Source organism: Hermetia illucens, chromosome 6 (assembly GCF_905115235.1).
Source record: "Hermetia illucens chromosome 6, iHerIll2.2.curated.20191125, whole genome shotgun sequence".
Classification (NCBI taxonomy): Eukaryota; Metazoa; Arthropoda; class Insecta; order Diptera; family Stratiomyidae; genus Hermetia; species Hermetia illucens.
Window position 1 is genome coordinate 7,064,557 of NC_051854.1, and position 22,974 is coordinate 7,087,530.

General features: G+C 46.2%; 1 protein-coding gene across 2 annotated transcripts in view; it reads left to right on the top strand.

Annotated features, from left to right (window-relative positions):
* Window positions 1-785: 785 nt before the first annotated feature.
* LOC119659922 (dipeptidase 1) overlaps window positions 786-22,974 on the top strand; it is a 394,749-nt gene continuing 372,560 nt past the window's right edge. The window contains exon 1 of one of the 2 annotated variants that reach the window (XM_038068255.1): window positions 786-1,752. The gene's annotated coding sequence lies outside the window, so the exon portion shown is untranslated. Of the gene's footprint in view, window positions 1,753-12,107; window positions 12,125-22,974 lie in introns of those variants that run through there. The other variant, XM_038068254.1, reaches the window with a different exon arrangement.

Sequence of the window (22,974 nt, forward strand, 5' to 3'; positions counted from 1 at the left end):
TTTGAGACAAACATGTAGGAGCGGATTCGATTCCTCCCATTGGCATACAACAGGTCAGCATGTTGGAAATTTAGGTCCCTGACTACCCCAACGACAACTCACGGTTTTGTATGAGGTACCTCATATACCTCGTTTGACTCTACTATTCAATGCAATTCACTCCTTCGCCAAGAAGACTAACTTGTGGTTTGTGCATTGTATCCTTCACCAAAAAAAAAACAATTTTTGTAACCAGGACAGGTTCAGTTACAGAATTCAAGTAGCCAAGAAATCCCTGGAATGGGATATAGTTCAACCTAAATTATGGCTACCATATTTACTATATTATAAGGACTTCGAGGAAGGGTAGGTTACAACTGTCGTTACTGATTTTACTATCCTTTTTTTGCTTTAAATGTCGCCATAGCTTTGGTAGTCTGTTGTAATGAATTATCCTTTGGAAGAGGGTTCTGACTCTACACGTTCTCAGTTCTAGTCAAAGCCTCAGTTTTAGCCTTCATCAGATGCAGATAGGAAGTCTTTTGATCATTAGATTTCGGTTTCAGTTCGAATGCGTAGTTTGTGATTACACAAATAGTGGATATTCGATTTCTAAATGGATGTAAATAGTGAAGGGATAACGGTGACCTACTCTCATTTTCAAAAATTGTTATTTTCCAAAAACACAGAACAAGTTTTTTGCAGTAAACAAGTTCTACTGTCCCAGCATGTACCGGAATTGCAAGTAGGTGCATGCGCTGATCACTTAGCCAGTAAGCAAGTGCTAGATAGAATCTCTAACTGAAAGTATTCTTTCAGTGAATTCCAGAGCGGGTGGAGCGTTTAGTTACCGTCGGTATCCTATCTGTTCCTAGTGGATAACGTGTTCGTGTTTCGTTAAGTATTTGGTGTATAAATAGAATCCTGGAGTGCTTCTGAATAGTGTAAAATATAATATTTCGTGTCCTCTTGATAAGATTCCCTCGATTGCTAAGTAAATGTGGCATTTGAAGAACTCCATTATGGCCGCCCGGCATGATTGTACGGTTTGCTTCTCGTGTGCGATCATCCTTTTTACTACAACCATGGTTCGGCGCATAAGCTCGCGATTGCCATTTCGTCCTTCGTGTTTAACTAAATTAGGAGCATGCGCTCATCACTTAGCCAGTGAGCAAGTTAACTATTTTTTCGGGAGGATTCTGTGCTAAATTGAATCTGTATCTCAAAGTATTCGTTCAGTGAATTCTAGAGCGTGGAACCGAGTTGATTTTGCTGTATCTTAAATTCCGTTTAGTTACCCGTCGGTATCCTATCTGTTCCTAGTGGACAACGTGCACGAGTCTCGTTCAGTGTTTGGTGTATTAACATAGAATCCCGGAGTGTTTTTAGATTGCGTAAAATTGCGCATGCCCTTTTGATAAGATTCTCCCGTTCCCTAAAAACTATGGTATGCTCCTCTGGAATGATTATATGGTTTCCCTCCCGTTTTCAATAGTTTGTTTACTACAATCCTAGTTCGGCACATAAGCTTCCAATTACGGCCTCGTCCTACGTCTCCCATGAGATTAGGACCTTCTTCCAAATTTGAGTGTTATAAGATGAAGCACTGCCTTAACTGACGCGAGTGTTACTTCGGCAATATGGTTTTCTAAGTGCGAGAAATATTGATCGTGATAAACCTGCGTACTTTCTATTCTGGACTTAGTGAGTGTGATGAGGACTCAGTATGTTATTAAACACCCTGGTTACGAAGGAGCAACGCTCAAAAAAGTGGTAAGTACCTACTTTCATAGTTTGAACATTTGATTTTGTCAGCCAAATTTATGAGTGACTCCTTTTCCATGGACCAGTGTATGAAGAGCGCCTATGCCAAGATTGAGTTGGCTACCCTTAGCGACATAGTGTCACATTTCCGCTTTCTTGCTGAAATTCTTTTATGGGTGTCAAGGATAATGTCCAATCGATGCTTAAAACTAGGGCTGGACAGCGTTCAAGTTGGAAATGGTATTCCCCAAGGGTGCGTTTTAAGCCCAATGTTGTTTAATGTCTATACAACATCCATTATTCCTAAAATCGTAAAGGCAGGCAGGTTGATTCATTTTTCAACTGGGTTTTCTTGGGGTCTCACACCCCGTAGGGCAATCAATCTCTATAGATCTATGATAAGGCCCACTATGAATCTCTCAAAATACTTTGAAAACAAGCTCAACTCAATTTCTGCTTGTATCCTGGGGCTGACCAGAACCACCTCATTGCACCAGATTTTTGCTTTGGCCAACAAGCCGCCTTTCCTTTTCAAAAGGCCCCTCCTGTCAGCCAAAGAACTCCTTGAATTAAAGGAAAGAAATTCCAAAACCGGATGTTGAAAATTGTCTCTCCTTGATCTATAAGTCGTTCCGGAGCTTGTTTGACACTGTAATTTCTAATGTTATTCGTGCAGTCTCTAATAAGACTCAGGTTATCGTGTCGTATGATTGGGGGGCACCTGTGGCAGAGTCCAGGTTGCGGCTGTGTGTGGCACTGCGGTGGAGGGCCTCAAATCAAGAAGTTTTCTGGTCCTGGGGTCTGAAGCTGCGTTCATGCGTGGTGAGTCTGCCAATGCGGTGGTTGGACCGGATGGGACGGAAGTCCCAGGTTTTTCCTTGGGTGCCAGTTCGGTTTTAGCGACTGAACTTTTTTGCCGTGCTTCCGACTATGAAGGTGGCTTGCAGGATGTGTGAGGAGAAGGTTGCTGTTATTACAGACTATCTCCACGCTTGTAAGTTATTCAAAGAAACTACGCCATCACATCACCCAGTGGGCAAAATATATGCCCTTGCTTCTGACCCCCTTTTCAAGTCTTTGAAAGTTCTTTGGTACTCGGCGCATGCGTTCTCTTCATCAGTGTACACATGTAACACTGATGAAGAGATCAAGTGGTTCCTGCAATATTGGTATATGCAAATGAAATAAAAAAATACTAGCGAAAAGACAAAAGCCATCTAATTATTTCGAACAAGTAGCCCTAGTTTTGATGCAAATTAGTAATGGAGTCTCAGATGGTGGCGGATGAAGTATTATAAATATATAGACAAAAAGGACCCTTTTCGATGCATTGTCTGGGTAAAATAGATAGAACCAATCTCCCTGGGCGTTTGAATTGCTTCTAATCCTATTATCTAATCATTGAGAGATTTCCAAGACAACAACAGTTTGTCAGGTGTCAGTCAAGGGGGTATTCCAATCTAACCCTACTGAGCCTAGATACTGTGGCGCCACTCAATCCAGTGGGTACGAAAACTTCAAACAAGCAAACACTACTGTCCTCTTGGCGATTTGTTTAAGGTCAGGCTTGACGAAGTAATGGGGTTGGAATCAGAGGATATCACGTAATGGCGATCTTTTCAACCCTAAAGCGCTAGTGACTTCAAGTATTTCGACCCATTTATTGTGATGACTAACATCAGTTAGATCAGTAAAAAGTTTTGACCATTGACTGACCATTTGTGTAATTCGAGTTTACCATGTGAAAGTTTTGAACAACCAGTGCTTCTTTAGCAGTGCACCATAGTTCTCTCCTGTTTTTTATAGCAAAACTAGGTCTTGTCTCTTAAAGTTAACTTTTACCTAAACCTGACAGGTTGTCAATCTATTGGATTGTTTAACGGCGTGACGAATGGTAGGAAGTTAAAGACGCATATTGGCTGTGCATAGGGAGAGAGAGTTGCTTACAGAACTATCAGTCCTGTGGAATGCCTAGTGAAGGACTTTAAGGGTTGGAGAGGTAATTGTCCGATTGATGAGTCGAGGTAGAAATGATATGTGTGGACAGGAGATTTTCGGAGTGTTGTTGTCAAGATTTCTTTCTAGGTCCGTTTCAAGGATGAGAAGGGCATGGCAATGCTTTGGCTTTACTTGTTCATAAAATGGAAAGTTGCATGGAAATTATCTCTCCGAGTCAAAATGATAGATAAGTTTTTCGATAGCCTACGAAAAAGGGCTGTTTTCCTCATCTATTAAGCAATTGAGATAAGAAGGGATTTAGGGTCTTAGTATCTTTTTTTGAGGATAATATTTGGAATTTTGCCTGGATGGAAGAGCAGTGTAACAGCATGGCCTCGGGAACCGTTACTGGAGGAGGTACAAACCTCAAGTTGACGCAAGTGCGATTAGGTAGTTAGGTCAGATACGTGGATGGTGGTCTTTTAGAAAGGCATTTCCAATTCTATTGACATGGGTTTCAGGGTATGTATTTGAATTAGGATGTTGGCTGCTCACGGTTTAGCTCGGTTTGTGTTTGAGTTGGTTACAAGTCTGGTGTTTGAGAAAAACTGTTGAAACGCTTGATGGTTTAGTGCTTTATATAGAGAGATCAGAATTGGGAGCATGTGAGTTGTGTCAAGAAATATATGCGGGATGGAAGGTAGATGTCTCGCAGTTTGCTTTTCTCCTTGATGAGTTTTTTTTTGTTTTTCTTTTTGGGGTAGGGTAGGTGAATGTATTTACGCACAGAGTGTTGGACTGCCGCAACGGTACGCCGTCAGACTACCAACTAAGTACCTGCCCATCGTCAGAGAGCTAGCCTGGAACCGTTTGTCACATTACTTCGGGCTAGCCTGAATGTAATGCACAGCACGACTCCACCTGCCAGCAGTCTTCAGCATATCCTCGACAATTCTGTGCGGAGAGATATCCCCTGTGTTTAAATAGAGCTGTCGACGACTCCCATCCTACTTTTGATAAAATTACATTTTCCTAGAAAAGCCTGACTATAATGCTGACTCTTTCTGGCAAAATCTTGAGTTCCTTTGTCTTCTGAGTTCTTTCGTCTTCTGAGTACTTTCGTTGAATGTAATTTATTTTCATTTAAATACAACTCATTTCGATGAACAAGACTTTTCTCCACTCTATTACTTAAAAACTGACATTCAGAAACATTTCACTTTTTTCTTCAATTTGTCATTTTTATCATGGCCTGCTCCGCCACGGAGAACACCGATGGTGTCCACTGTCAATCGAATTAACAACATTCGAAATAAATTTCGAATGTTGTTAACTCCGCTGCGCCACACCACTCCGCCCCCAGATGAAACCTAGGGGTTTCAGCGACCGACTTCAGAACTGTGTTCCCCAGCATACGGCGAAGCGGACGCGACGTTCATTTGAGGCGCAAACGGGCTTCAGCCTGGATAAAGAGACCGCCTTTTTCTGTCCCCGGATCTCGAGCTGGAAGAAATGCTCTCCCCGCTGGAGAAAACGGTACGGGCCTTCGTATGGAGGCTGTAGCGGCTTCCGAACGGCATCCGTCCTGACCAGGACGTGCGTGCACGTGTCCAGCTTCCTGGGCGCGCAAGCAGGTGCGGACGAGTGTCGTGTGGGAGGTGTGGCTTTCGTGTGGCGAAGGTTGTCTTTCAGCAGGCGCAGCAATCCCGAATCTGTGAGACCCGATCTCTTGTAAAAGACCAGATAACTTGGGAGCCTTGAGTTCTCCCCGTATACCAGCTCCGCGGGGCTGGCAGCAAATTTCCCTCGGCGGGTTGTTCGTAGGCCGAGTAGGACGAGAGGCAAGACTTGAGTCCAGGACGGATCGTCGCGGGCCATAATGGCGGCTTTCAGCGTCCGGTGCCAACGTTCTAGCATCCCATTGGATTACGGGTGGTATGCCGTAGTTCGCTGGCGTTTGCCTAACTCAGAGAAAAGGGTGGACTCAAATTGCGTTCCATGGTCAGTGATGATCACTGCAGGGACGCCAAAGCGAGGGATCCACCCTCGGCCGAGGGCTTCGGCACAAGATTGCGCCATAATGTCCTTCAGAGGTATTGCGCGTAAACCTATCGATGATTTTAAGGCAATACTTGTAACTGTTCGAGTTTCGCAAAGGTCCTACTGTGTCGAGGTGTATGATGTGGAACCGCTTGGTGGTGCGGGGGAATGAGCCCACTTCTTTCCTTACATGCCTGGAGACTTTACACTTCTGGCATGCGATGCACTCTCTGACCCAGGAGTTGACATCCTTGTTCATGGAGGGCCAGAAGTGTTTCTCGGTGACTAGCGGATTTGTTGTCCTGATGCCTGGATGCGCTAAGTCGTGAACCGCGTGAAACACTTCCTTGCGAAAGGTGCCCGGAATGTATGGCCGGAGTCCCTTTTCCGAGTCTTCACAGCATAGAAAGAGGTTCGAGCTGAATATGGGCAACTCCCGAAATTTGTATTTGCGGTTGGATTTGAGGCTCTGAAGCACTGTGTCATCTTCCTGCGCCTTGGCAATAGTCGAGAAATCGAGTGCGGCGGGGATGTTAACCTCGGAGGCACGTGACAAAGTGTCAGCAACTATGTTGTCCTTGCCGGACACGTGCTGGATATCTGACGTAAACTGGCTTATAAAGTTCAGGTGTCGTAGCTGACGAGGGGACGCTTTGTCGGGTTTTTGTTTCAAAGCATATGTGAGAGGTTTGTGGTCCGTGAACACTGTGAACGGCCTGCTTTCAAGGGAGAAGCGGATAGTAAGTGCTATAGTTCGGTTGAGCGGAGTTTAACTGTCTGGAGAAGAAGCTCAACGGCTGCCAGACTTGGTTCACCTTTTGGTGGAGAGCAGCACCTACTGCGATGTCAGAAGCATACTGCGATGTCAGAGCCATCAACAAAAACGGCTAGGGGTGCATCTTGTCGAGGAAATGCCAAGAGTGTAGCATCAGCCAGTTGCTGTCGGGATTTATCGAACGGGCGGACAGTCTCTTCAGACCACACAATCTCTCGTGTGTCCTTTGTTATGGGGCCAGACAAGTACGCGTTCAAAACGGACTGGCCTTGGGCAGGAAACGACGATAGAAGTTTAACATTCTCAAGAACCTCCGCAAATCCTTCACGGTTTTCTGACGCAAGAAGCTTGAGATCGCTTGCACCTTGTCTGGGTCAGGCTGTATTCCATCAGGGGAAATGAAGTGGCCGAGGAATCTCATCGGTGTCTGTAGGAGCTTGCATTTTTCAACATTTAGAACTAAATCGGCCTCAAGGAGACGTTGAAAGTGCACTCGAGATGGGCTAAGTGCTCAGACCGTGCGGAAGAAGCGACCAAAACATCATCCAAATATACGAAACAGAAGTTGAGGTTTCGCAGGACCGAGTGGATGAACCTTTGAAAGGTTTGCGCCTCATTGCACAACCCGAAAGTCATCCGTGTGAACTCGAAGAGTCCAAAGGATGTGCATATTGCCGTCTTTGGAATGTCTTCTGGAGCTATATGGATTTGGTGATATGCCTTGGTTTAATCCAAGGTCGAAAAAATGCGGCAGTTTGCGAGAGATGCGCAAAGTTGTGGATGAGAGGAATGGGATATCGGTCTTTAACAGTCTGCGCGTTTAGCCTTCTGTAATCCCCACATGGGCGCCATTCGCCGTTTGGCTTAGGGACCATATGGAGTGGGGAAGACCAATAGCTATCCGAAGGTCTGCAGATACTCTGTTGCATAAGTTGTTCAAACTCCGTGCGATAGCCAGCTTCTGGGGTGGTAGGGGACGCACCTTCGAGAAGATAGGGGAACCAGCAGTGTTAACGTGGTGCTGCACATTGTGCTTCACTTGTTTTGAGAGACTACATTCGGTAGTAATCTGGCTGAATTTTTGGAGGAGTGCCCGAGCACGAGAGTCAGTAATGTCCTTCAAAAGTACGGAACGATTGTTACTTGGGTGAGATGCCATTTGGCCCGACGAATTAAGGTTGGTCGTGGGAGACTTGTTTTGCAAGTCCACCAGAAACCCGTAGTGACACAAGAAGTCTGCGCCTAGTATGGGGAAGCTGACATCTGCCAGAATGAATCGCCACGAAAACGTCCTACGCAAGCCAAGACTCACGTCCACTTGGAATTTGCTGCCGCCAGTTTGAACGGTTGAGGAAATAGTCGATGGTGCCGGGGTACGGGAAGAACCGATACCAGCATCTACGAGATAGCTGCGCCGCTGAGAGGGTCATAAATTGTTATGCGACGTGGCGTTGTGTTCTGGGTGGCCGTCGCCAGGACTCCTCACGGACCTATTTTTTTGAGGTAGGCGCGAATTTACATGGGATCGTACATTTGGTGGCTTTCCCGCTGAATCTGCGATGGTACTAACAAATACTTCGGTCCGTAGGTTTTCCTGACGACCTGCTACCCAATCGCCTTTTTCGAGCAGAATACCGCGAGCGAACTCGCGACCTGGCGCTCGAACGCTGAGCTTTCAGCATCGCCCTCATTTCAGCCACACTGGCCACTAGCGCGGCTATTTCACGCTTCAGCTCGGCAACTTCGTCAGAAGGCTGCTGAACCGCCGTTATTGTTGGACGCGCGTGCACTTCGTGCATCTTATCGGCCAGCGCCTCCAAACAACCGGCGACGCACGCGAGGACCGCCTGGGCGCCCTCCGGGAGTCATCGCAGCCAGAGAGATTTTAACAAGTCGTCGTCGATCTTGCTCCCACCCAATTGCCTCATTTCAGGAAGCAATTGACTGGGAGTTCGATCACCCAGCGACAAACCTGCCAGCAAGTGATCCAGCTTAGCTGACTCACTTACCGACATGCATTTGATTAACTCGCTCTTCAACAGTGTGTTGGAGGCCGATTTTACAATGTTGGCTACCAGGAGGATGGAGTCCTCATCCAGACCTACAATCGCGTGGTTAAATTTGGTTGCGTCCGCTGTTATTCCGGACATGTGAAACTGCGCCTTCAAATGGACGAACCACAGCTCCGGATTCTGTCGCCAAAGTGGAGGGACGCGGACAGTGAGGGCGGTGACATGAGGGTTTGATGGGCCTGCCGCGTCTTGCTTGTCAAACGACATAATTGAAGCTAAGTTAACGACACGAGTGGGGTAGGGTAGGTGAATGTATTTATGCACAGAGTATTGGACTCTCACAACGGTATGCGTCAGACTACCAACTAAATACCTGCCCATCGTCAGAGAGCTAGCCTGGAACCATTTGTCACATTACTTCGGGTTAGCCTGAATGTAATGCACAGCACGACTCCACCTGCCAGCAGTCTTCATCATATCCTCGACAATTCTGTGAGGAGAGACATCCCCTGTGTTTAAATAGAGCTGTCGACGACTCCCATCCTACCTTCTACAAAAAAGATGTGATGGGCGTCGTCTAAAACTCCATTGCAAAACACACAATCGGAGATCGTGCATTCCCAATCATATACAGGTATGACTGAAAACCTTCATGCCCATTTAAGAAGTGGGTAAGGAAATAGTCAGTCTTACCATGTTTCCGATTCAGCCACGCACCTAAGTTGTTAATGAGTCGCGCAGTCCATCTGCTTCTAGTCTCATTTTACCAAGAGAGTTGCAACTCCTCTAGTGTACGTTGCCATCACGAGCAGCCACCTCCCTTGTGCTTGTATATGGCTTTATGCTCCTTAGCAAGAAAGGCAACGGAAATCACTCCCATTCCCGACGATTACGATTACCATATACCTCCTTGTGTAGGAGCGTCAGTCTATACGTCTGCGCCGTCGAGCAGAAAAGATTGCGTTGATCTCATCAGGAAACGCCGCATGCTAGACGTAGGACCATTAGTCGACTTAAGACCGAAACTCCAGCTGCAGCCTTGTTCGCTGATGCTTTGAATTGCTCAAAAAAACTCATATTTGAGTCAAGAGTCAGTCCGAGGTACTTTACCGCTGGTTTTGACTCGATTATCGACTTGCCGAATGATAAAAGACGTAGGATTGGAATTCTCTTTTTAGTTAAGATGACTACATCGGTCCATCCGTCCATCCGCTTACCCGTCGCATCAAAATGCCAGGTCTGCTTTGCGCCTGTTTGACAGTGCGTCCAGAAATATGTGCCGCGACATCATCTGCATAACTGACCAAGTGCGACTCTTCTGGCATGTCGTGTTTAAGTAGACTATCATAGGTAGCGTTCCAGAGGTCCGGCCCTAAGATGGACTCTTATGCTATCCCCGACGTGACCTCCATCCTCAAAGGAGGACCTTTGACCCTCTAGTGTTTCATAGAGCAAGAGTAAGAGATAGTTCGGCACGTGGAAAGTATTGTCTAGTGTGCCTAGAATGTCTTTCCATCATACGGAATTAAAGGCGTTTCTGATGTCAAGCGTTACGAGGAGTATCACTCGTCAAGTTCAGCGGCTATGTGCCTCCGCTCGTCGAACGGCGTCCACGACTTGCATGACAGCAGCAATTATAGATCTCCCTGCTCTAAAACCAAACTGCCAAACTGAGATAAATCTCCGGCAGCGCGTATCGCTTCAGCGAGTCTATTTCTGATGAGCTTTTCGAGCACTTTCCCAGCAGTATCGAGCGTACATAGTGGGCGGTATGAAGACGGCAACTCGGGGTCGCCTCTCCCTTTATGGATCAGCGCAAGCTTAGCCACCTTCCAACGAGCAGGGAAAGTGTCCTCTTTCAGGCAAGCGTTGAATGCGCCGAGCAGTAGGTTTGGCCGGTGTTGGAATATCAGTTTGTAAACCTCTGCTGGAATACCGGGTCCTGGCGCCTTCTTGCTCCAACTCTTTATAGAGAAAAGTGGACAGTCCTCTGCGTTCCCCGCGCCGACGTCATCATCCCATACGGCGTGCGCAGGGAATAGTGCCCTTACAATACGGTCCATCTGCTCGACCTTAAGTGAATCCGGTATAGGCTCGCCTTAATAAGAAACTTCAGAGTTCCGTGTTTAGCGCTTAGATCCAGCTCTGGTATAGCCCAAGGGTTATGGTGGTAAAGGTGGTTTGTGCGAGGGTAGGTGCTTTCCGTAGATGAGAGATTGGGTGCATGGCTTTGAGGTTCTATTTCAAGTTTATGTTCCATTTTAAATGCTCCTTTTAGATCCTCCTGGCTTGTCAGAGTCCTGACCATCTTTGGAACTTGGATAGGTTTGTAATTATTCGAAGATTTAACTCTGGCATTCAAAGAAGACAATGTTTCCTGATGACTCTACTAATCAGTGGAATGGGCTTCTTCGTCAAGAAGACTCATTTACGGTTTGTACATTGTATCCTTCCCTGGCAAAAGTTTTTGTGACCACGACAGGTTCAGTTACAGAATTCAAGTAGCCGCGGAGTTAACTGAACGAGATGCAGTTCAACCTTAGTTAACGGCTACCACGTTTATTACAGGGGCGGCTGGGTTACAACTTCTTATTGAAAACTAATCAAGTTTTAGATTAATGAGGATTAATGAGGTATCTTGTGTAGTTTGTTGTAGTGGATTATGCTATGAAAGTTTGCAATCATTGATACCACTAATGATGATTCTTGGAAAGAGGGTTCTGACTCTACATGTTCTCAGTTCTATTCAGAGCCTCAGTTTTAGCCTTCATCAGTGGCAGATAGGAAGTCTTTTGATCATTAGATTCCGTAGTTAGAGTCCGTAGTTTGTCATTATACAAATAGTGAATATTCGACTTCTAAATGGATGTAAATAGTGAAGGGATAACAGTGATCTACTCTCATTTTCAAAGATTGTTATTTTCCAAAAACACAGAACAAGTTTTTTGCAGTAAACAAGTTCTACTGTCCCAGCATTTGCCGGAATTGCAGGTAGGTGCATGCGCTGATCACTTAGCCAGTAAGCAAGTGCTAGATAGAATCTCTAACTGAAAGTATTCTTTCAGTGAATTCCGGAGCGTGCAGTCGAGTTAAATTTTGCTGTATCTTAAATTCCGTTTAGTTACCGTCGGTATCCTATCTGTTCCTAGTGGACAACGTGTTCGGGTTTCGTTAAGTATTTGGTGTCTAAATAAAATCTCGGAGTGCTTTCGAATAGTGTAAAATATAATATTTCGTGTCCTCTTGATAATATTCCCTCGATTCCTAAGTAAATGTGGCATTTGAAGAACTCCGTTATGGCCGCCCGACATGATTGTACGGTTTGCTTCCCGTGCTCGATCATCCTTTTTACTACAATCATGGTTCTGCATAAGCTCGCGATTGCCATTTCGTCCTTCGTCTTTAACTAAATTAGGACTTCCTTCCGAATTTGAGTGCTACAAGTGTCCTATTGACTGATGTTAATATTACTTCGGCAAGATGGTCTCCAAAGTGCGAAAAACCTCGGTCGTGATAAATATGAAACCTTTCTGTTCTGTGCTCAAAATAGAGTGTGGTGTGGACTCAGTATGTTATATAGTATGCCCGTCACTACGGAATAATGTTCGAAAAGGCGGTGAGTACCTACTTTCATAGTTTACTTTGAACATTCGTTTAAGGTAGGACTCACTCGGATGGAGGGAGGAAGTATATTCAGACAAAAAAGACCTTTTTTGATGCTTCGTCAAAGCCATGCAAACTTCACTGGGTAGAGGAGACAGAACAAATCCGTGTTGGTATTTTAATTGCTTCCAATCCCTTCATCTGAGTTCTAGTCACTTCAGGTACTTCAACCTTCTTATCGTATTGAGTAACATAATTTGAATGGCAAGTGCTTCTTCAGCAGTATCTGTACCGCCAAAGAAGTCGCATGAGACAATTTTTAGTACAGTTCAATCAAACTTTTTTATTTAAATTCATGTACAGGATCAGCTTAGGACTACAAACTTATTTTATTTCTAATAACTTAACTTCTCCAAAACGTCAACATGTTGCTTAATAATTGATTTAATTAAAAGCAATTTTTGCTTGCCGCAAGGGTAGGTAGGTATCAGTGGCCGCTTCGATGAGCCCAATTAGTGCTGTGGTGCGCCGTTCTGATGCCACGAACTCCCAAGATCGTGACTACTGTTATTATTATTCTGTTAAGGGAAAGTCGCACCGCGTCCTTGAAGAATTATTGTGCCTCTTTTACTGGTTATAGTGTACCTATTGATCATAGTATCTCAAGCAGGCCTATAACCGTTAGGAACTTTAGTATGTTCCCTACTTCCAGATCTTTCAGCTTTGCATCTGGTATTAAGTGTTCTCCCAGATGCCTCGACCTATTATACTTTGCACAAGTGCGGGACACTATCTAGATTTCGTCCTCCTCCTCACAAAACCTGCAGGCAGTGTCCGTAGTTCAGCCGACAATGACCAGTGAGAATTCCTACTATGATTCGGAGGTTTTTGTTGGTGAGGTTTAAGCAATCCTTTGTGCGTATTCCCCTGGACCCTCCTATAGTTCCTTTGCAGATTAAAGGAGGCACATTTGTCTATGGCATATATTTCCGGCTACGCTAGTGTACCTGCCCATTGGCTCAAAGTACATTTTCCTTGGACCAATGACACCGGCACCCGCTCCCTCTGCTGTGAGGGATCCTTCAGTGTACTAAGTAATCAGTTGCTGGTTTAAGCCGTATGTCGCAGCCACGTTCTCCCAGTTTGCCTTGTTACTCCAACGTGTTTCAAACTTCTTATCGAAATGAAACGTCGTTGTCATATTATCCCTTGGTATCAGTAATTCGGGATACCGCCTAGAAAGAATATCAATCTTCCTTCGATTCAGGCAGCTCCCCGCCTCACTCATACTACCGGCCATCCTGAATATTGCCCTCCTTGCCTGCATCTGTATGTGCAGATGGAGAGGGGTTAATCCCAGAAGGACCTCCAGGGATGCCGTTGGGCATGTCCTCATTGCCCCACTAATACACACGCAAGCCAGCCTTTGGAGCTTATGTACTCGTAATTCCCTGGCTTGTGTGCTGAGTTCGGTTCTTTCTGCCCAGATCACCGCTCCATAGGTAATCATTGGTCTTACTATTGCAGTATATATCCAAAGTAGTATCTTCGGGCTGCAACCCCATTTTTTTCCTGCTATGGATCTGCAAGCCAACAGAGCTCTTGTGGCTTTCCGACATGTGTCTTCCAGAGTAATTTTTGGTCTAGCGTAATTCCCAAATATTTGACTTCTGTTTCTCGTTTCATCTCCATATCATGTAATGTTATGGCTCTCAGGTGATCAAGTTTACGCCTCCTAGTGAATGGTACTATGGTGGTTTTGGCTGGGTTGATTCGCAGTCCCACCTTCCTGCACCAGGCGCTAGTAACCCTTAGTCCAGTTTGGATTCTATCACATAAGGTATCTTTATAATTGCCGCTACAGATTAAAACAATGTCTTCCGCGTAACCCTGGACTTGTATTCCAGTATTTGTTAACACGTCCAGGAGTTCATCCACTACCATACTCCACATCAGCGGCGATGGTACTCCACCCTGTGGACAGCCTTGAGTGGTGTTCATGATAATAGAATTTGTACTTGTCGGTACCTCTATTTGCCTGCTTTCTAGCATTTTGCCCATCCAGAATGCCAGGGTGTTTCCCACTCCTTTGCGGCTCAGGGCATCTTGTATCTCTGCGTGTGATGTGTTGTCGAATGCTCCTTCGATATCCAAAAACGCGCACAGTGCAATTTCTTTTGTTTCTATGACATCTCGTAGTACCTCTGTCAGCTGATACAGAGCAGGTTCAGTCGACTTTCTGGCCCGGTAAGCGTGCTGACAGTGATGTAGGGGATTACGCTTTAGAACGTTAGCTCTAATATAGTTGTTATGAACTTCTCCATCGTTTTGAGTACGAACGATATTAGGCAAATTGGTTTGGAAAATTTAGGTTGAAAAGGATCATTTTTACCCGCTTTCGGAATAAAGACCACTTTTGTCCGTCTCCATGCCTTTGGTATGTATCCAAGTGCTATGCTCCCCCTTACCACTCTCAGAAGAGACTCTAAGATAATTCCTAAGCCTCTCTGCACAAGTGCTGGGAAAATGCCATCTACTCCGGGAGATTTCAGTGGTTTAAAACTTCCCACTGCCCATCTTAGCCTAGCTTCTGAGCATACCTCATTTGCTAGTTTCCAGCTCTCCTTCCTTCCCCTTTTATTCGTTGTTGGGGTGTCACGCAGAATGTTGTCGCCTGCCACCGTGGGGTAGGACCCCGGGAAATGACTTCTGAGGAGCAAGTGTACCTTGTCCTCCTCATTCTCGGTAAATGTCCCATCTTCCTTTTTCAAGCAGACAGAGGATATTCCCCTGTCTTTGGCTATAGCTTTGTACAGCTTGGTTGCTTCTGTGATCGATCCTTTCACAGAATTCCCTGAAGCTGTTCCATTTCGCTTCCCTGATCGCGTTGCTATACACAGTCAGTGCATTTTTATACCTCTGCCAGTCTACGGTTTGTTTTGCCCGGTTAAAAAGTTTTCGTGTCTCTGTTCTCATTCTGGCAGGTTCTTGTTCCACCATGGTACATTCCTTGATGACTTAACTATCTTAGCCGGACAGCTGGCCTCATATGCGTCAATGACGATTGTGTTGAGGTTTTCCACCACCGTTTCTAATTCCAGTTCGCTCCTGATGCCACCTCCCCCTTGAAGGTGGACAATGTTGTTGCTCAAGTGCGTTGCGTAGGATTCCCAATCCGTTCTCCTGGGATTCCTTATTATTTTTTCTATTTCGGAGTTACCCTCAATGTCGAATCTGATTATCCTGTGGTGACTATTGTTATGAGAGTAGGGAGGCAGAGTGCAGTCGGCTCAGATCTTTAGAACCAGCCCGTGGGATTCACGAAGGAAAGCAGCTCTCCCACCCGGCGGCTAGAAATTTCTCTGAGGTCTCCAAAGAATGGTTGAACCAGTCGCCTTAGCCTGACTTTAGCTAGAAATGGGTAATCGCAGAGGAAGTGCCTGAGGCTTTCCCCCTCTTCTCCGCGGCTTCATGGTTCGCTATGGGCCAGTGCTCCGTGCTGACTTCCGTAATCTTATATGCATTTGAAAGCGTCTGGCACAAGAGCTCTCATGATCGGATTTTGGTATAAGTGGGCCAAATCTCTGCTTCTCCAGCCTGGAGGGTGTCGTCGTTGAATACAAGGCCTTAATGGCCGCTTGGCTGTCAGTCCGAATGGCTATGTTAGTCTTGGGGCTCGGATCATGCTCCAACCATCGACAAATTTCCAGTATCGCCAGCACTTCCGCTTGGAATGCGCTGCCGAAACCTGGGAGACCATACGATTCGGATACACAATGTGTGTGTGTATTCGAGAAAACCCCCGTACTGATACCACAGACCATCTTTGATCAATCGGTGAAGAATACTGTGTCATAACCTTGCAACACGTCGCCCGTCTGGTTGGAAAGTTCACAGAAAAGCTTCTCATGAAGTTCAGCTAGTGTGTGGCATAATCGGTGGGGAACGCTTAGATTTCACGAGGTATTTCGTCTAGGATATTACTGTGGTCGTAGAGTTTCGCTGTCCAGGGGGGGAGATGTAGGAGTATATTGAGAGCATCTGTCGGACTGCAGAGCCCCAGTAACATCTTTGAATCCTATTAAACTTCGTTCTATTGTGCGTTTTGCTCAAAGCTGGCCACCATACAATAGAACCGTACGATAGGATTGGACACACGACAGAGAACCATCTTCGGTCAGCGACCCCATTTCTTTGCAAACGTTCTCTTGCAGGTATAGAAGGTTATTGTAGCCTTATTAACGATCAGTTCTGTGTTCAATCTCCAATTTAGTTTTGGATCCAGGATTACACCCATATACTTTACATTGGTGGAAAGAACCAATTTTTGTTCATTCAGCCGTGGCAGATAAAATCCAGGTACCCTTGTTTTGGTGGTAAAAAGCATCAGTTCTGTTTTGGTTGGGTTTATGCCGAGTCCGCATCTGGCGGCCCACAGATACATCATTCGCAACGCTCCTTCCGGGAACATTATCATCATCATTAACAGATCAACAATCGGTATCCGATCTATTTCTGCCTCCAGACAATTCTGTTTTGCGCCGTCTTGACCTACGCCATTGCTTCATCTTAGGCAGGGTCTCTACCTCGTCTTCTTTTTCTGCCATAGATGTTGCCCTTACAGACTTTCCGGGCTGGATCCTCCTCATCCATACGTCGTTATGTAGGCTACGGAATCCTTCATTATGTAGAGAGCCAACAGTTCTTCGGAGGAGCGAAACCATTTTGGTAAGCTGAAATAGGCTCTGCTGGCTGCCAGCAACCGTGTGCGGATTTCGTCGTCGGTGGAGTGAAATCCCTTGTGTTTAAATAGAGCTGCTGACGAATCCCACTCCATCTTCAACAAGAGAAAAAAGTGTGATGGGCGTCGTCCATAACTCCATTGCAAAACACACAATCTGGAGATTGTGCCTTTCCAATCTCGTGCATATAGAACTGAAAACCTCCGTATTCACTTAAGAACTGGCTCAGAAAATAGTCAGTACCACGCAACTAAGTTGTTAATGAGCCGCGCCTCGGGTCTCATTTTGCCAAGAGAGTTGCTACTCGTCTAGTGTACATTGCCCTTTTTCACGAGCAACCACCTCCCTTCACTCTTCCCCCTTGCACTCGTATATGGCTTTACACTCCTTAGCAAAAAAGGCAAGGAAGATCACCCTCGCGACCACCATCATGGCCCGTTCAGAGACAGTGCGGTAGGCAGATGAGCTCGCAAAGCTCCCCGTCTCTCTACTTGTGCAAGACGATTACGATATACCTCCTTGCCAAGAGCGTCAGACAATACCTCCGCGCCGAAGAGCAGAACTGACTACGTTGCTCCACTAGAAAGACATTTCCTAATAGATATAAGGCCCCCGACATTCGCCAACAGCCGACTCAAGTCCAAGACTCCAGCTGCAGTCCTGTCCGCCTCTGACTTGATTTGTTCGAAGAAGCTCATTTTTCACCAGTCGTGCATTAAACCAAGGTATTTAACCGCTGATTACTTCGGCTTTTTCCCAGCGCAGAGTTGTAATCATGAGCAGTCATCCATCCGCTTACCCGTCGGATCAATATGCCAAGTCTGCTTTGCGCCTGTTAGACAGTGCGTCTAGCAACAAATGTCAGGACATCGTCTACATAACCGACCAGGCTCGACTCTTCTGGTATGTCGAGTCTAAGCAGACTATGGATGGATCCCTGTGCTACCCCCAATGTGGCCTCCATCCTCGTCTGACCCTCTAGCGTCTCATAGGGCGATGAGCGATACCTCGGATTATCCCTTAATACCGTAAGAGATAGTTCAGAACTTGGAAAGTATTGCCTAGTGTGCCTTGAATGTCTTTCCATCTTGTGGAATTAAAGTCGTTTATGACGTTAAGCGTTACAAGGAGCACCACCCGCCGAGATCGGCGGCTGTGTGCCTCCGTTCAACGAACGGTATCCGCGACTTGTATGACAGACTCAACTGTGGATCTCTCTGCTCCAAAGCCAAAGTGCTGTGCAGATGAGTCTCGGGCAGCGCGTATCACCACTGCGAGTCTACTTTGATGAGCTTTTCGAGCACATTCCCAACAATGTCAAGCAATCCTTTTGCTGATCAGCGAAACCTTCGTCAGCTTTCGACGAGAAGGGAAAATGCCCTGTTTCAGGAAAGCGTTAAATGCGCCGAGCAGTAGCTCTGGTTGATGTAGCGGCATTGGTTTGTATACCTCTGTTGGGAGGCTATCGGGTCCTGGCGCCTTTTTTTCATCCTCCTTTTTGCTCCGACTCTTTTATAAAGGCAGTCCTCGGCGCTTTCTGCACTGCCGTCATAATCCTATACAGGGTGTGCAGGGAATAGTACTCATTCAATGGGGTCCATCTGTTCGGCTTTAAATAAACGCCCCGATTTTTCGGGTTACCAGTTTGTAGTCGAATCCCTACGGGTCTCCATTCACTTCGCCAACCAAGTCCTGCCAGCAGCGATCTTTGCACTTGTTTATTGTGTTGCTGAGTCTCCTTTTGGCTGATCTGTACTCTGTCATTATGGTTTATGCCTCCTCCTGGCCGTTTAGACGTTATGTCAACCGGCGAAGTTTGTGACATTCTTTCTGGAGCTCTGCAATTTCCACCGTCCACTAATACATAGAGGGTTTGCCACTCTCGATGCCCTCCTGAGAATGGAAGCTCCGTAGACCGTCATTATCAGGTTCGTAACTGAATTAACGACAGTGTCAGCTGCAGCGCCAGCGCGGGCCCCACCTGCTTCGACGAACCTCCCAGTGTTTACCTTCGCAAACTTTTTATGCACGGAAAGAGCGCCAGGGTGGCGAACACCGTGAGTTTGTGTCAACCACGTCGAAGGCAATATATTGATGATCGCTTGCCATTCGTCCACCAGTGACATCCGTGATTGTGATGCGGGGGCTACGTGTAGAATGCTTCCATCGGAACAATCCCTTGTTTAAAACTACCAGTCCTGTTCTCATCGCTATTTCGAGAATTCGTTTCCCTCTGGAGTCTGGGTGAGACATGCCCCCTTCAAGTGCCCTGGTATTCAAGTTACCCACCATCAGGCTCCGCCCCTCCGTGTCCAAGATAATGTCCTCCTTCAAAAGTCTGGCATTATCTCATTCGGTGTTAGACAGAAACACCGAATCCAGACTATGCTATCCCCTCGGGTGTGGGTAAGAGACCTAAGCAAGGCGCCGTCCCGAACCCAGATGGTAACGCTACTTGATTTGTCAGGGTGCCACGAAACTCGGTTCTTGTTTCGGTACTGCTCACTGATAGGCACTAAATGAACTTTGGTCTTCGTAGCGAACTGCGCTAGCAACTCGTAAGCATTCCGGCGCATATTGATCTGTAGGATGCGAATCATGTTGACATGTTCCTAGCTCTTTCCAGTTCTGCTCTGAAGACTGGATTCAGCCGAGTGAGCACCGTTCTCAATAGACGCGTCACGATCCCTGCATAGGACGCAACTCTCCTTTTCATTGTAGGTGTTCGCTTTATGGTCCGCCTGATCGCATTTGCGGCATGTTACCCTTCTATCAGGTCCCCGACAGGTTGCAGACGTGTGCCCATAATCCAAACATCTGTAATGTATGATTTGGCCGGCCCAGATTCATATCCTACACACTACCCAACCAATTCTGATTTCCCCCCTTTAGCAGCTTCCTCGCGTATTGTTCCGCAGCTTTCACCACAGTGAGTTTCTGGCCTCGGGAGTTCGCAGAGACAACACCAATCCGGATGTTGGTTACCTCCAGACATTCTCGTTAACTGGGCTCTTTTACCTCGTTCTTTTCTCTGAGGAATTCTAGAGAACACGTGGGTTCTAGGCTGGAAACCAAAGCTTTCTCTATCAGAAGCCCCTTGATTGCTTGACAGAACGTAACTTTATTTATTTTCTTCGGGCCTAATTCGACTAGCACTCCACCACCCTTCGTTTTTCGAATGGAAGACACTTCTGCTCCGCCATCTTCGGGCTTGACCTTTTAATCGATTTCACTGAGCACTTCGGCAAAAGTCTTGCCTGCCGTCGGCATAATAAGTAGAGCTTGCGGTCTAGTCCTCCTTCAACTCTCTACCATTTCTTTTGGCGTTCCATGCTTCGTGTCCACATTAATTTTAAGCAGAGGTTTTTCTAATGACGCGGCTTGTTGTTGCCTGTGATCCGTCTTCGCCTGCTTCTTTTAAGCCCTGGAGAGTACCTGAGTGAAGTCTCTCCTAGATGCTCCTTCCTCCTTTCTTTGTTTTCCCCAGTTCGCTCGGTAACGGGCTGTTTGCAATCCGTTTAGCGCTCGCGGTGTTCCCATCGGGAGGCGCCGTTGTTTCTGCTTTCTCTTACTCTCCATGTCCGCCTATAGTACGAAATTCTGTTCAGGCGTTCCTCCAGCTCCATCAGCCCGTTTCTCATCCCTTTGCTGACGTTTTTCTGGAGGAACGTCGCAGATCGCATGCGCTTCACAACTACCAGGCATTTCTTAATGAGCCTTTCCTCTTCAACTTTCACCAGGGTAGTCGACAATGCTCCCACTCGGTTTATATTCGAAATTATCTGTCGAGTTTCAGCAGTTTCCTCTGTACCTTTTTCCGCAACTCTAGGACTGCTTGGTACTGTCTGGGCCGTCTTTGTTGCAGGTGCCGGATAACTTTGCGGTTCTTCTTTTCTGTTTGCGCATCCCGATGTCTCGTCGGGTATTTCAGCCCTTGTTGCGTCCTTCGCTGGGTGGTGGGGGTATAAACGCAGCCAGCTCATTCCCACTATTTCCTCGTCCGTATTGTTTGTATTCGTCATTTAAGTTTTTACCAGCGCGTCGTGTGCAATAGTCTGGAACGGATTTACCATCGAGGACAAAGCCCCTGTTATGTTGATGTACTGCCACCATGCATCTTGAGACCTCTTTCCCAAAGTGCAGCAGTACTTTTATGGTTTCATGCTGGCTTCTATAGCTTGTATACTCGTACCGGTAGCCCCCAGTCTAATCTGGGTTTTACCCCGTTCTGTCACTGTTCCTAGACCAAATTAAAAGAAGAGTATATGAAGCATTCTTTTTCTTTCTTTATTATTTTTTAATTCAGCAGGGCTCTGATGGCTATATCTATTTCGTGTAAGATCTCGGGATCCAGAGCATCACGTACGGCTCCTCTGCACCCTCTGCACCAGTTGGTTCTTGATGCTCCGACAGATTGGCTGCTCGTTCAGCTGGTAGTCCCGCTTTTTCCAATTTCTGCTTCCAATTCAGTTCTTGAAGGTCCCGGCGTATCTGCTGTTTGATTTCCGGGTTCATCGTATTCTCTCGGAGTAGAAGTAGCGTGCGCCTCTCCAGCCGCTGCCGCACTTTTCAGCCTTCACTGGGCCGCCACTCCTTCTTCTTACTTACTACTGTATTTTGCCTGCCTGTGGCATGCCGGGCTCGGTACGGGGCTAAAGTAATGGCTTTCTTTAGATGAGGTCCGGCTGCTGGTTGTTGGACGGCTGTGATCTTCGGCTGGGTAGGCGTTGGTCTTGGTCTAGAGGGGGCTGGTAACTGTCCAGATATGTACACCTGGACCGGATATATTGTCAACTGCTCCTGCTAGTTGCAGTGATCGACTCCTATTTGGGAACCACCCTAGATGGCCACCTGAGAAGAGTTTTCTCTGCTGGGAAACGTAGTAGTGTTCATACCGCCTGCTATTCGATAAATCTTTTACAGAATTTTCTAGATGACACTACAAAGTCTTTGTTTTTCATTCCGAAAATTAAGAATTTTTCAAGAACAATGAAAGAAGTTAATTTCCTGGCACAACTATTACCGTGGCAGAGCTATGCTCACATCACCTTATCCACGGCTCCGGGGACTCCTAGTGTGTCCCGGCGTGTATCGGTCACTAGCAGTTCGATCTTCATCGGAAAACTTTCTCGAGGCTATGCTAGGCTACTACCTAGGACGCAATTATTACTACGGCTAGGGGGTCAGAACTACTTGCTCGGGAACCTCGGGGACACCACTCCCCGTATTGTAAGTGACCCGTTTAGGATCCTTGACGACCTTTGAGGACACAGTAACACCCAAGATGAAGTACTTCATGAACTCTGGGCATTCCCAGTGGGCCAGCCCCCACACCAGTCGAGCTTCACTAGGAATTTCGCTGCGGGCTCTCCAACCAAGCAAAGTCAGTGTAGGTACTGGCCGTACTGGAAGCCTTTCGAAGACTAGGGCCTGATCCGAGCCTCAAGTGTAATATAGTCATTCTGATTGAAAGCCAGGTATCCTTTAGGCCTTCAGGTTGGTGAGGCAGTACAGGCATGAGCTGACCTGTATTTTTTGAGAGGGAATACAAAAGCTTTTCATACCTGAAGCCCTGAACTTCCGATTTTCTATTTGTTTTTTTTTTTTTTCATGGTTGCCACAGTTCCTTACGTAACGCATGTTACCTTTTACAGTTTCCTCCAGGACTTCTATCGAAGCCCACATTCTTGCTGGGATCTCATCTCCTTTTATTGATTATTCTGAATTGGGTCACATTTGCTGTAACCAAATTGTATCAAATATGAATTTCTCATTTACTAATTAAATTTCTCCTGAATTTTATTTACATTCTTGGCAATTAAAAGGAGTCTACAGTGGATAGGTCCTTTACGACCTTTACCTTTGAACTATTCAAAGCCAAAACCAATATCTCTCAAAAAATAAGCCAACAAAGCCATGGATACCTCGACCAAAAACCAAGGATCAAAATCCCTCAAACCACCTAAAGGAAATCTTGCATCCTGCGGATAACTTCCCGGAAAAGTATTTCCACATCAAAACAACCACCTGAAGAAAAAGCACCCTAAAGGGTGGACAGAATGAATGAGTCGGAAGCACGTCAAGAAAATGAGTAAAATTGAAAGTTTTACCTCGATTTATT